General features: G+C 43.7%; 1 long non-coding RNA gene across 1 annotated transcript in view; it reads right to left on the minus strand.

Annotated features, from left to right (window-relative positions):
• Positions 1-5,045: 5,045 nt before the first annotated feature.
• The window catches only part of LOC138260823 (uncharacterized), a 134,419-nt gene continuing 126,112 nt past the window's right edge, over positions 5,046-13,352 (minus strand). Inside the window, exon 3 of the long non-coding RNA XR_011199015.1 lies at positions 5,046-5,353. This is a non-coding gene — a long non-coding RNA (uncharacterized lncRNA). The remainder of the gene's footprint in view (positions 5,354-13,352) is intronic.

Below are 13,352 nucleotides of genomic sequence, written 5' to 3' on the forward strand. Positions count from 1 at the left end.
TTTTCCTCATTGGAGTGATACATAATGTAAACCTTCGTTCATTGAGCACAGCCTGTAAAGGCTGAATATAGCCACATTGTTAGACTGTCTAGTTGCCCGGATTAATTAGTAATACTTTTCGGTAGTCACTCTTTACATAAAACATAACAGAATTTATCACATTTGTTAAATTCCATAATAAGAAAAAAGAACTTCAGTATTAAGTGGGGCACCATACCAATAGTGCTAATAGATAATACTTGGTGTAAGCATCAATCTGACCTTAAATTAAGGTGCACAGCTTATGAAGGCTGATTTCGCCACTCTACCAGGCAGACTTATTACCTAGATTATTTAATGATAGACTACTTAAAAACTCTAAAAACACAGTAAAACATTATCACATTTGTTATGCTAAGTATGGGTATTAAGCCAGTAGCATCTCAGCCCCCTCAGTTCTTTATATGAACACACTATGGGGGTCATTCTGACTCCCGCCGGCCGCGGTAACCGCGGTGCCGGCGGGAGCCGCCAGAATACCGCTGCGCGGTCAGAAGACCGCCGCGGTTATTCTGTGTTTCCCGCTGGGCTGGCGGGAGACCGCCAGAAGGCCGCCCGCCAGCCCAGCGGGAAACCCCTTCCCAGGAGGAAGCCGGCTCCGAATGGAGCCGGCGGAGTGGGAAGGGTGCGACGGGTGCAGTGGCACCCGACGCGATTTTCAGTGTCTGCATGGCAGACACTGAAAATCTTTTAGGGGCCCTCTTACGGGGCCATTGGCATGGGCACTGCAGGGGCCCCCAGGGGCCCCACGACACCCCTCACCGCCATCCTGTTCCTGGCGGTCACACCCGCCAGGAACAGGATGGCGGTGAGGGGGTCAGAATCCCCATGGCGGCGCAGCTGGATTCCTCAGGGCAGCGGAAAACCGGCGGGAGACCGCCGGTTTTCCGTTTCTGACCGCGGCTGTACCGCCGCGGTCAGAATGTCCTTGGGAACACTGCCAGCCTGTTGGTGGTGCTCCCGCGGTCCCCGGCCCTGGCGGTCAATGACCGCCAGGGTCGGAATGACCGCCTATGTGTGCCAATGATTCTAATTTATATTTGCATAACCTGCAATGTGCCATTCAGGCGGCCGTATTTATAGGCTTTTAGGTGGATGATACCCGCATCTCAACCTAATTAGGTCTTTTTTCAATCCCAATTTCAGGGGACAAGCTAGATAAAGTGCCCTTCCATTGGACTGATAACACGAACTACATAAGTCTGCATTAGACTTTGTGGCCAGGTCAAGATGACCTTTATCTGCAACGTCATTTTATCAGCGTTTAGGGGTTCTTATAGAGAATCAATAATATTCTGTTTTGCCATCTTCACATTACAAAGTGATGACACCATTTGTTTTTCACGTACTCCACATTTGTTCGTATATTTTACACACAGCACTGCACCATCACGTTTTTTTTGCACCTGATTTTATGTCATCCTTCATAAACGAAACGTTAACCATTATAACATGCTTTCTATATGTTCTTTTTTATATATATATTCTTGATTTATGCATACATATATTTACAAATCGTTCACTTGGATTACTTCATTTTGGTACAATTCAATTGACCTCTCAAATATTAGTAACTATGTGTGTGACCCCTAAAGAACCACTGTTTTCTACAAATATATTGATTTCCCAAGGTCTTAAGGATATTGGGTAGCCCCATTTCTTTCTCCTCCGAGGAGGTGTGGTCAGCATAATATCAGATGTTCAGATCATGCGCATGTACACCTCTTGTCTCTTGTACTGAAGGATTTCTATAGTGGACTGCAATCTTTCCTATGATATATGTAAGGGTGTAAAGTGGTTACTAAAGGCTTTCGGGAGAGGTTTTATTTAGCAAGACCTTTTTCTCAAGCTTCAGATGAGGTAGAGATTTATCGAAAGACAGATACTTCTGATGTCTGCAATTCCCAGCATATTTTAAATGAAGGCTATAGTTTAATAAACACTTGGAGGATCATAATTCGCTTCTAAACCACTGTTGCTTTTTCTCAGTGGACACTATAATGTTCATCTAAAGTTGTTTTGCCAACAATGGAATGGGCACAAACAATGTTGCCCGTATTTTCACTGTTTTAGGGTTGTTTATTTGTTCTGTTCCTCGTCTGTATAAGTTGTGCACACACAATCCTAGACGCCATAAACTGATCAATGTAGTTTTGGGCACAATTTGCTACTAAATGTAGATTTTCCTAGTAAATTGTGAAGGAAAGTCTTACTTTCATTAAAGACACAAAGACGAGTATTATGCTTTTCTTTTCTTGTTTAATTTCTATAGCAACAGTCAAGACAGTAAAACTACAAATCCCAAAAGGCGAACGAACGCGGCCAATGGGAAGAAATACGTAGTCCATAGTAATGCACCAATCACGGGCTGGAAGACCGCATATTACTCATCTTGACTGTGAACAGCCCTCTTTTCTTGTGCAAGAGTTAGAAAGTAAGAAAAGCAGGAAAATGGAACGAAAAATGCAAACTACCATGACAACAGACAAAAGTTATTGTAAAAGGTTCACAAATACAGGCGTGGATTTGGAGAAAAACCAGGACGTCTGGCTGCAGATTGTTGCCAAATGGTGACGAACAGGAAGAAGGTCCTTAGGAGGGAGCCTGCGAAGGAGTCGATGATGCTGTTAGGGAGGGTAAAAAACAATTGATCAGAAACTGTTGAGGTGGGATAATACTCGCCTCTGTGTCTTTAATAAAATTAAGACTTTCCTTCATAATTTACTAGGAAAATCTAAATTTTATGGCAAGACCGGTGGCTCATATTATGCTTGTTTAAAGCAAATTAATCACAGTTAAAGAGGCGTGTTGTACTGGTTTACAATGAAACACTTTAAAAACATTATCATTAGACCAGTCAGCCAATCTGAGAATGTCCTTGAGCCGAGAACCAGCCCAGAAAGCTTTCGAAGCCATAGCTCCCCTGGAAGAATGGGCTCTAAAGGAGGAGGTATTGATGCCTGCCAAGGACATAACCCACTTGACCCAAAGAGCAAGGGTTGGGGAGGAAAGTGGTTTGAAAGGTTTCTTGAAGGAAATAAGGAGTTGGGATGCTGAGGAAGTTCTCAAATCGGCTGTCTTTTGCTCATACATCTTCAGACATTGACCTACACATAGCTTAGGATGGTCAGGAAAATAGGGATAAAATACTGATGATAGATTAATCTTAGTATGTCTGTGAATATTAAATAAGACACCTGTTGGGGTAAAATGGCGAGCCGTTATACCAAGGGCTCTGACATCTGAAAATCGTTTGATAGAAACAAGGCATAGCAACATGGAAAGTTTAGCAGAAAACCTTTTCAAAGGAAGAATTGTATTATCTTGTCAGGATAAGAATAGGTTGAACACATCATTGACATCGCACAAGCAGGATTCTTTTAGGGGCCCTCTTACGGGGCCATTGGCATGGGCACTGCAGGGGCCCCCAGGGGCCCCACGACACCCCTCACCGCCATCCTGTTCCTGGCGGTCACACCCGCCAGGAACAGGATGGCGGTGAGGGGGTCAGAATCCCCATGGCGGCGCAGCTGGATTCCTCAGGGCAGCGGAAAACCGGCGGGAGACCGCCGGTTTTCCGTTTCTGACCGCGGCTGTACCGCCGCGGTCAGAATGTCCTTGGGAACACTGCCAGCCTGTTGGTGGTGCTCCCGCGGTCCCCGGCCCTGGCGGTCAATGACCGCCAGGGTCGGAATGACCGCCTATGTGTGCCAATGATTCTAATTTATATTTGCATAACCTGCAATGTGCCATTCAGGCGGCCGTATTTATAGGCTTTTAGGTGGATGATACCCGCATCTCAACCTAATTAGGTCTTTTTTCAATCCCAATTTCAGGGGACAAGCTAGATAAAGTGCCCTTCCATTGGACTGATAAAACGAACTACATAAGTCTGCATTAGACTTTGTGGCCAGGTCAAGATGACCTTTATCTGCAACGTCATTTTATCAGCGTTTAGGGGTTCTTATAGAGAATCAATAATATTCTGTTTTGCCATCTTCACATTACAAAGTGATGACACCATTTGTTTTTCACGTACTCCACATTTGTTCGTATATTTTACACACAGCACTGCACCATCACGTTTTTTTTGCACCTGATTTTATGTCATCCTTCATAAACGAAACGTTAACCAATATAACATGCTTTCTATATGTTCTTTTTTATATATATATTCTTGATTTATGCATACATATATTTACAAATCGTTCACTTGGATTACTTCATTTTGGTACAATTCAATTGACCTCTCAAATATTAGTAACTATGTGTGTGACCCCTAAAGAACCACTGTTTTCTACAAATATATTGATTTCCCAAGGTCTTAAGGATATTGGGTAGCCCCATTTATTTCTCCTCCGAGGAGGTGTGGTCAGCATAATATCAGATGTTCAGATCATGCGCATGTACACCTCTTGTCTCTTGTACTGAAGGATTTCTATAGTGGACTGCAATCTTTCCTATGATATATGTAAGGGTGTAAAGTGGTTACTAAAGGCTTTCGGGAGAGGTTTTATTTAGCAAGACCTTTTTCTCAAGCTTCAGATGAGGTAGAGATTTATCGAAAGACAGATACTTCTGATGTCTGCAATTCCCAGCATATTTTAAATGAAGGCTATAGTTTAATAAACACTTGGAGGATCATAATTCGCTTCTAAACCACTGTTGCTTTTTCTCAGTGGACACTATAATGTTCATCTAAAGTTGTTTTGCCAACAATGGAATGGGCACAAACAATGTTGCCCGTATTTTCACTGTTTTAGGGTTGTTTATTTGTTCTGTTCCTCGTCTGTATAAGTTGTGCACACACAATCCTAGACGCCATAAACTGATCAATGTAGTTTTGGGCACAATTTGCTACTAAATGTAGATTTTCCTAGTAAATTGTGAAGGAAAGTCTTACTTTCATTAAAGACACAAAGACGAGTATTATGCTTTTCTTTTCTTGTTTAATTTCTATAGCAACAGTCAAGACAGTAAAACTACAAATCCCAAAAGGCGAACGAACGCGGCCAATGGGAAGAAATACGAAGTCCATAGTAATGCACCAATCACGGGCTGGAAGACCGCATATTACTCATCTTGACTGTGAACAGCCCTCTTTTCTTGTGCAAGAGTTAGAAAGTAAGAAAAGCAGGAAAATGGAACGAAAAATGCAAACTACCATGACAACAGACAAAAGTTATTGTAAAAGGTTCACAAATACAGGCGTGGATTTGGAGAAAAACCAGGACGTCTGGCTGCAGATTGTTGCCAAATGGTGACGAACAGGAAGAAGGTCCTTAGGAGGGAGCCTGCGAAGGAGTCGATGATGCTGTTAGGGAGGGTAAAAAACAATTGATCAGAAACTGTTGAGGTGGGATAATACTCGCCTCTGTGTCTTTAATAAAATTAAGACTTTCCTTCATAATTTACTAGGAAAATCTAAATTTTATGGCAAGACCGGTGGCTCATATTATGCTTGTTTAAAGCAAATTAATCACAGTTAAAGAGGCGTGTTGTACTGGTTTACAATGAAACACTTTAAAAACATTATCATTAGACCAGTCAGCCAATCTGAGAATGTCCTTGAGCCGAGAACCAGCCCAGAAAGCTTTCGAAGCCATAGCTCCCCTGGAAGAATGGGCTCTAAAGGAGGAGGTATTGATGCCTGCCAAGGACATAACCCACTTGACCCAAAGAGCAAGGGTTGGGGAGGAAAGTGGTTTGAAAGGTTTCTTGAAGGAAATAAGGAGTTGGGATGCTGAGGAAGTTCTCAAATCGGCTGTCTTTTGCTCATACATCTTCAGACATTGACCTACACATAGCTTAGGATGGTCAGGAAAATAGGGATAAAATACTGATGATAGATTAATCTTAGTATGTCTGTGAATATTAAATAAGACACCTGTTGGGGTAAAATGGCGAGCCGTTATACCAAGGGCTCTGACATCTGAAAATCGTTTGATAGAAACAAGGCATAGCAACATGGAAAGTTTAGCAGAAAACCTTTTCAAAGGAAGAATTGTATTATCTTGTCAGGATAAGAATAGGTTGAACACATCATTGACATCGCACAAGCAGGATTAGAAACTTTTACTCCCTTTAGCAGGCGGCAGACCAAGGGATGTTCACCAACAGGTTTTCCATTGATGTAAGGGTGAGAAGAGGAAATGGCTGACCTGTACAGATTGATAGTGCAATAAGTCTTACCTTTACTAGCTTCCGCCGCAAGGAAATTAACGATAACCGTTAAATCCGCTGAAAGGGAGACAATATGTTTTCCCATGCACCAGCTATGCCATAAGGACCATGCTGATCTATCTGCCTTTTTTGTTCCTGGAGCCCAAGAATGTTTGATGAAGTTTGAAGCTTCTGCAGAAATAGAAGGGATTGGCTGGGAATCACTGATATTTTCCATGCTGAAAGGGGAAAGAGATTCCCTAAAATTAAGTTGTGAGGAAGGCTGAGGGGATTGGAAAGGAGGTCTGGAAAGGTAGGGAGCAGAAATGGGAAGTCTATTGACAGCTTCAGGAGGGCAGAGAACAACACTTGGAATTGCCAAAAGGGGGCTATGAGAACCGCCACTGCTCATTGATATCTTACCTGAGCTAATAATCTGTTTATCATGATAAACAGAGGAAAAGTGTAATTGAGAAAAATTGACTAATCCTGAGAGAAGGCATCGAAGGCTAATGCTAAGGGATCTGGTCGCCAACTGAAGTACTAGGGCAGTTGAGATTTGAGACGAGACGCAAATAGATCTGTCTGGAAAGAGCCCCATTTCTGATGAATAATCTTGAGTATTTTGGGATGGAGTCTCCATTTGCTTGAATCTTGAAGATATTGAGAATGCCAATCTGCCACTGAGGTTAGATTGCCCAGTAAATTCTCTGCACAACGAAAATTCTGTTTTGGAAGCAAAACTCCCAAAACCCTTTCGCTAATTCCGCTAAAGATTTGGATTTTGTGCCTCCCAAATGATTGATATAGAGGACCGCTGATATGTTGTTTATCCTGAGAAGAACCGAACAACAAACTCTGTCTTTTGCTAGGCTTTTTATTGCAAAGGAGCTGGCAAGCATCTCTAAATAGTTGATATGCAATTTTGACTGCTCTAGAGACATGCACCCCCAGTCGAGATTGGACCACACCGGGCTCCCCAGCTGGAATGGCTTGCATCTGATTCTAATACAAGATCTGGGGCTGATGTAAAGATAGTCCTGCTGTTCCAGGCGTCTAAATGGTCTATCTACCATTGTAGTTCTGCTCAAGATTCTTGATCTAGGAAAATAATGTCTGAGTAAGCGAGACCCTTTTGAAGATGACATATCTTTAGTCTTTGAAGGGCCCGGTAATGAAGCGGACCTGGAAAAATGGCCTGAATTGAGGAAGACAGAAGGCCCACTATCCTTGATACGGATCTGATGGATATAAGCGATTTGCGTAAAGTTTGAAGAATATTTGTTGAACCGGAACCAGAGAAGACTTTTCGTCGTTGATGATAAAGCGGAGATCTGTCAGAAGAGAACACGCTAACTGGAGATGAGATTGAAGAGAAGAAAGGTTCTGGTTCATGATGAGAATATTGTCCAAGTAAATGATTAATCTGACTCCTTGAGCTCTGAAAAAAGCTATAACCTGCTTCATGAGCTATGTGAAGCACCAGGGAGCGGAAGAGCCGAAAGGAAGGGAGGAGAAATGAAAAGTCTGGTTTAGCCATTGGAATTGTAAATACTTCCTGGAATCTGGATGCATGGGGACGGTAAGATACACATTCTGTAGGTCCAAACTAAACATCCAGTTGCACTGAAGGAGACAATCCCTGAGATGTAATATGGTCTCCATTTTGAAATGGGGATAACCGACAAAATGATTGAAATGTTTCAAGTTGATGACTGGGCGCATCTTTTTGTACTTCTTTTGAAGTAGAAAAACTGAACTAATGAAAACTGAAAAATCGAGTTGACAAGGCATGATTGCCTGTTTGTGAAGAAGAGTCTGAATTCCTCCAAAATTAGATTTGTCATTTCCGCAGAGAACTGGGGAGGGTAAAAAGGCAATGGCCATTTTGAATCAACAAAAGACAGACAATGCCATGAGCATACAATCTTCATTGCTGTCCTGTTAACCATGACTGCAACCCCCTAAAATGGCATAAAATACCCCTAACACCCTATTGTGAAGGTGGAGAGGTAGGCTGTATGTTTCTGAAAGCTTTTGAGTGCCCAATTGAGAGGATTAGTATGTGCAAATGGAAGACAGTTGAGACCAACCATTAGCTAGACCTTAGTCTTCTTACACTGAGGTAGCCCGCATATTAGGAAAGATAACTTATGATCCATAACTATAAAATAACACCCAAAAAACCCACCCTCACACATATTTACATGGTTAGAGTTCAAATACAAATAGTTGCATACAAATAAAAATATTCAAAACAAAGCACGCCAAGAGAAAAACAACGCGCACTCAGCTGGTGCGAGGCAAAGAAGGGTGGCTGAGCCCTCAATTAATTTTGTGAACAAAAGATAAATGCCACGCACTCCGTTCAGCTCCTCAAACAATAAATCATGTTTATTCGATGCAAAAAAGGGAAAACCATCGCGTTTCGATTTTACAGTCTTCTTCCTGGTTTTACAGTCCTTTCTCCATTCTCACTATTTATAGTGCTTCATTCCCAAAGTCATTACAATGCATTATGGTCTGAGTAGTTTTTTATCATATAATTAACCTGAAAAGGAATTTTTCAATAATTAACAAATGCATTGGGATTTTAAAAATATGTCTAAACAAAATACTATGGAGGAAGGAACTAATAATCACTTACATAAATTAGTAATTATCACATTATATCATTTTGAAAGGTAAGCAAGAAATAATCAACTTCTTATGTACATGATTAATTAGAAATACTTTTGAGGATTAGCCACAGTCGTTGTTACACAAAAAATGTTTTGGATTCACATTTTGACATTTAACTTGAATTGAAGTATTCTAATTCCATAAAGACATCATTAACATTATAATTACAAATAAAAATATATAGCATACATTTTAGTTATAAAATATGTACAAACCATGGATAAATGTAATAAATGCTAAATAAATAATAAACTACAGCAATAAACATAACATTCATATACATCCAAATGTCCACAGATGTACTTTTTCAACTCTACATGTTACAAAATAGTTGTCCGTGGACTGTCTTCTATTTTCATTAAATGCCCAGAAGCAAAAATATAGGCCCTCATTAGGACCTTGGCGGTATATACCACCTACCACCGCAGCCAAAAGACGATTGCCGAGGTTACCAGCCATCTGCCATATCATGACAACAGCCGGATTTTCCCCAGAAGGATGGCAGAAATCCAGCTGTGGCCATAGCAGTAAGGTGGCACTGCTGCCACTAGCAGCGCCACACCAGTAGACCGCCGCCTGCCCTATTATGAGAATTAATATGGCCTGGCGGTGTTCTGCTTGTGGACGCTGCTGCTGGCAGCAGTACCTCGTCCTGTCCCCTGCCGGAGGACCCCCTGGATCCAGGTAAGTAGGTTGGGGTGTTGTTGGTGGGGGTATGTGCGTATGTCTGTGCATGCAGGTGTATGTTGCATGTGTGTGCATGCTTGGGGTGTGTGCATGCATTTATGTTGAGTTGTGTGAATGCATGTATGTGGATGTGTAAACTTCACACTAGTATAGCGCACTACTCACCTGTTAGGGTCTCAAGGCACAGTACGCATACCACTGTGGAACCCCTCCTGGCTTTTCCCTGTGAGGCACCCACTCCTGGGCACCCCCAGGGTGAAGCCAGGCATCCAAGTGCTGTCAGGGCCATTGTGGAGATTAAGCAAGCTATTGCCCAGAGTTACAGAGTGGGACCCATTAATTAGATTCAGCACTGAGGTGAGAATTATCTGGTCCAAGGGAATTGAGCCCAAGACCCACCAAGGCGGGAATTGAACCCTGGTCTCGGGCCAGATCTCTGCATCAGAGTCTGCTGCTCTAACCATTGTGCCACACAAGGAGTTCTTTTGCAGGAATGAAGTCTTTTTGGTCCTGAGACTTCAAGGAACAGAAGTCAAGCTCTAGCCAAGCTCTTGGAGAGCACTTCTCAGCACAGCCAGAGAGCAGCAAGGCAGCAGGGCAACATCAAGGCACAAGTCCTTCTCAGAAAAGTAGTCCAGGTTAGTCCTTTGGGCAGCCAGGCAGTTCTTCCTGGCAGGTTGCAGGTTCTAATTCAGGGTTTCTTCCCCAGGTAGTGTCTGATGAAGTAGAAGTGCCTACCTCAGAAGTGTCTGAGTTGGTAGGGTCAGAGACCCTGCTTAAATACCCAAATGTGCCTTTGAAGTGGGGGAGCCTTCAAAGAGTGGCTTAGAAGTGCACCTGGTCCCCTTTCAGTTCCATCCTGTCTGCCAGGGTCCCAGTAGGGGGTGTGGCAGTCCTTTGTGTGAAGGCAGGCTACTGTCCTTTGACATGCAAGTGTCACGCCCTCCACCCTCCCAGCCCAGGAAGGCCCATTCAAAATGCAGATGTATGCAAGTGTGAATGAGCATCCTGTGTTTGGGGTTTGTCTGAGTAAATGCACAAGGGAGCTGTCAAATAAACCTGGCCAGACATGGATTAGAAGGCACAGAAGTATTTAAGTGTAGAGAAATACTCACTTTCTAAAAGTAGCATTTCTAAAATAGTAATATAAAATCCAACTTCACCATTAAGTAGGATTTTGTATCACCATTCTGGCCATACTAAATATGACCTCCCTACTCCTTTCAGATCAGGATCTACCACTCAAACAGTATGTGAGGTTAGCCCTAATGCTATTCTATGAAAGGAGCAGGCCTCACAGCATAGTAAAACAATTTAGGAGTTTTACACTACCAGGACATATAGAACACATGTGTTCATGACCTACCTTTTACCTACATAGCACCCTGCCCTGTGGGTTACCTAGGACCTACCTTAGGGGTGACCTATATGTAGAAAAAGGGGATTTTAAGGCTTGGCAAGTACTTTTAAATGCCAAGTCGAAGTGGCAGGCCTGGCACATGGTTAGGGGGATACTTATGCGGGTGGCACAACCAGTGCTGCAGCCCACTAGTAGCATTTAATTCACAGGCCCTGAGCACATGTAGTGCACTTGACCAAGGACTTACAAGTGAATTAAATAAAACAATTGGGTGTGAGCCAATGGCACCATGTTTTAAGGAGAGAGCATATGCACTTTAGCACTGATTAGCAGTGGTAAAGTGTGCAGAGTCCTAAAGCCAGCAAAAATGAGGTCAGAAAAAGAGAAGGAGAAAGGCAAAAAGTTAGGGGGTGACCCTGCTGAAAGGCCATTTCCAACAATCATCAACAGAGTTACTTTATATTTTTCATGACAATATTTAATCAATTGGGTAATCTTTCGGGGCCATAAACTCACAGATCTTACCATGCTACTTGACATGGATCAAAGTTCGTGTAATTCTCCACCAGGCTGCTCAAAGTTGTTTCGCTGCTATCTTCAACTATGTTGCTAATCTATTTCTGTAAATATGTAAATGGTAACCAAATGGCACAAAAGGCCAATTAGAATGTATAAATATTCTCTAGAAAGTTTAACTGCACAATTAATCCATTGTGTTTACCTGTTCAAAATACTTTTTGGAATAAGCCAGCATTCCCAGAGAGTATGCATTAGTTTACACCACAGCTCTGTTAACCCCTTCTGTGCCGCGGACGTAATGGTTACGTCCCGCTGCACAGTGCTAATGGGCTCTGTGGGCTTACAGGCAGGGATGGAAGGGGAAGCCCTACCCGGATGGAAGGGGTAGCCCTACCCCTTCCACCCCCACCCTCCCACCCCCCTGTAATAACGTCAGCGCGAGATCATTACAGGGTGCCGGTCGCACTGGAAGCCATTTGCTTTCAGTTCGAGTAGAGAAAAACAGGTGAGTTTCTCCTCCGGTGGGTGGGGGTTTGGAACAAAGAGGCACTGGGGGAAAGGAAAGGCTTTTCCTTTCCCCCGGTTTCTCTTTGAGCATTCCTGCTGCACGATCGTAGGAATGGCCACTAGACGCCAGGGATTTTTTTTTGTTTGTATATTTCTAATGTTTCGCGTCGGGGAGCGGCGCCTTGGGCAACGGTTGCTCCCATTTGGGGGCATGTTTGTTGTGGCCATTTCTGCCCCCCTTGGGGGCAGATCGGCCTATTATTTTGGGGCCGATCCACTAGATGCCAGGGATTTTTTTGATTTATTTTTTTATCTAATGTTTTGCGTCGGGGAGCGGCCCCTTGGGCAAGGGTCGCTCCCATTTGGGGGCATGTTTGTTGTGGCCATTTCTGCCCCCCTTGGGGGCAGATCAGCCTATTATTTTTAGGTCGATCTGCCCCCAAGGGGGGCAGAATCCACTAGACGCCAGGGATTTTTTATTATTTTTTATTTTATCTAATGTTTTGCGTCGGGGAGTGGCCCTTTGGCAAGGGTTGCTCCCATTTTGGGGGCATGTTACCTGTGGCCATTTCTACCCCCCTTGGGGGCCGATTAGCCTATTATTTGTAGGCTGATCTGCCCCCAAGGGGGGCAGAAACCACTAGAACGCCAGGGATTTGTTTGTGTATGTTTATTTTTGGGGAGGGGTTGTGCCCTTGGGGAAGGGGCGCCCCCTCAAGGGGGACATTGAACTGTTGGCCATTTCTGACCCCCTTGGGGGCAGATCGGCCTATTATTTTTAGGCTGATCTGCCCACAAGGGGGGCAGGAGCCACTTAGACACCAGGGATAGTGTGTGTGTGTTAGGGGATGGTGGGCAGCCCCTTGGGCAAGGGTTGCCCCCCTTTTGGGGGCACGTGTACCAAGGCCATTTCTGCCCCTTTGGGGGCATATCGACCTATTATTTTTAGGCTGATCTGCCCCCAAGGTGGGCAGAAACCACTAGAACGCCAGGGATTTTTTAAAATGTTTTTTTATGGGGGGGGGGGTGTCCCCTTGGGCAAGGGGGGCATTGAGCTGTTGCCCATTTTTGCCCCGCTTGGGGGCAGATGGGCCTATTCTTTTTAGGCCCATCTGCCCCCAAGGGGGGGCAGATGCCACTTAGGCACCAGGGATAGTGTGTGTGTGTGTGTGTGTGTCTTTTGTTTGTTTGGGGGTGGCCCCTTGGGCAAGGGTCACTCCCCATGGGGACACACTACTAAATGTATTTTCTGCCCTCCTTGGGGCAGATAGGCCTATTTGTTAGTAGGCCCATCTGCCCTTATGGCAGAATCGACTTAGGCACCAATTTCTAAATGCTTGATGGTTGGGTGTTTGTCAATTGACGAAGTATTTGCATTTGTGATTAAAAAAAAAAA

The sequence above is a fragment of the Pleurodeles waltl genome, chromosome 10 (assembly GCF_031143425.1).
Source record: "Pleurodeles waltl isolate 20211129_DDA chromosome 10, aPleWal1.hap1.20221129, whole genome shotgun sequence".
Lineage (NCBI taxonomy): Eukaryota > Metazoa > Chordata > Amphibia > Caudata > Salamandridae > Pleurodeles > Pleurodeles waltl.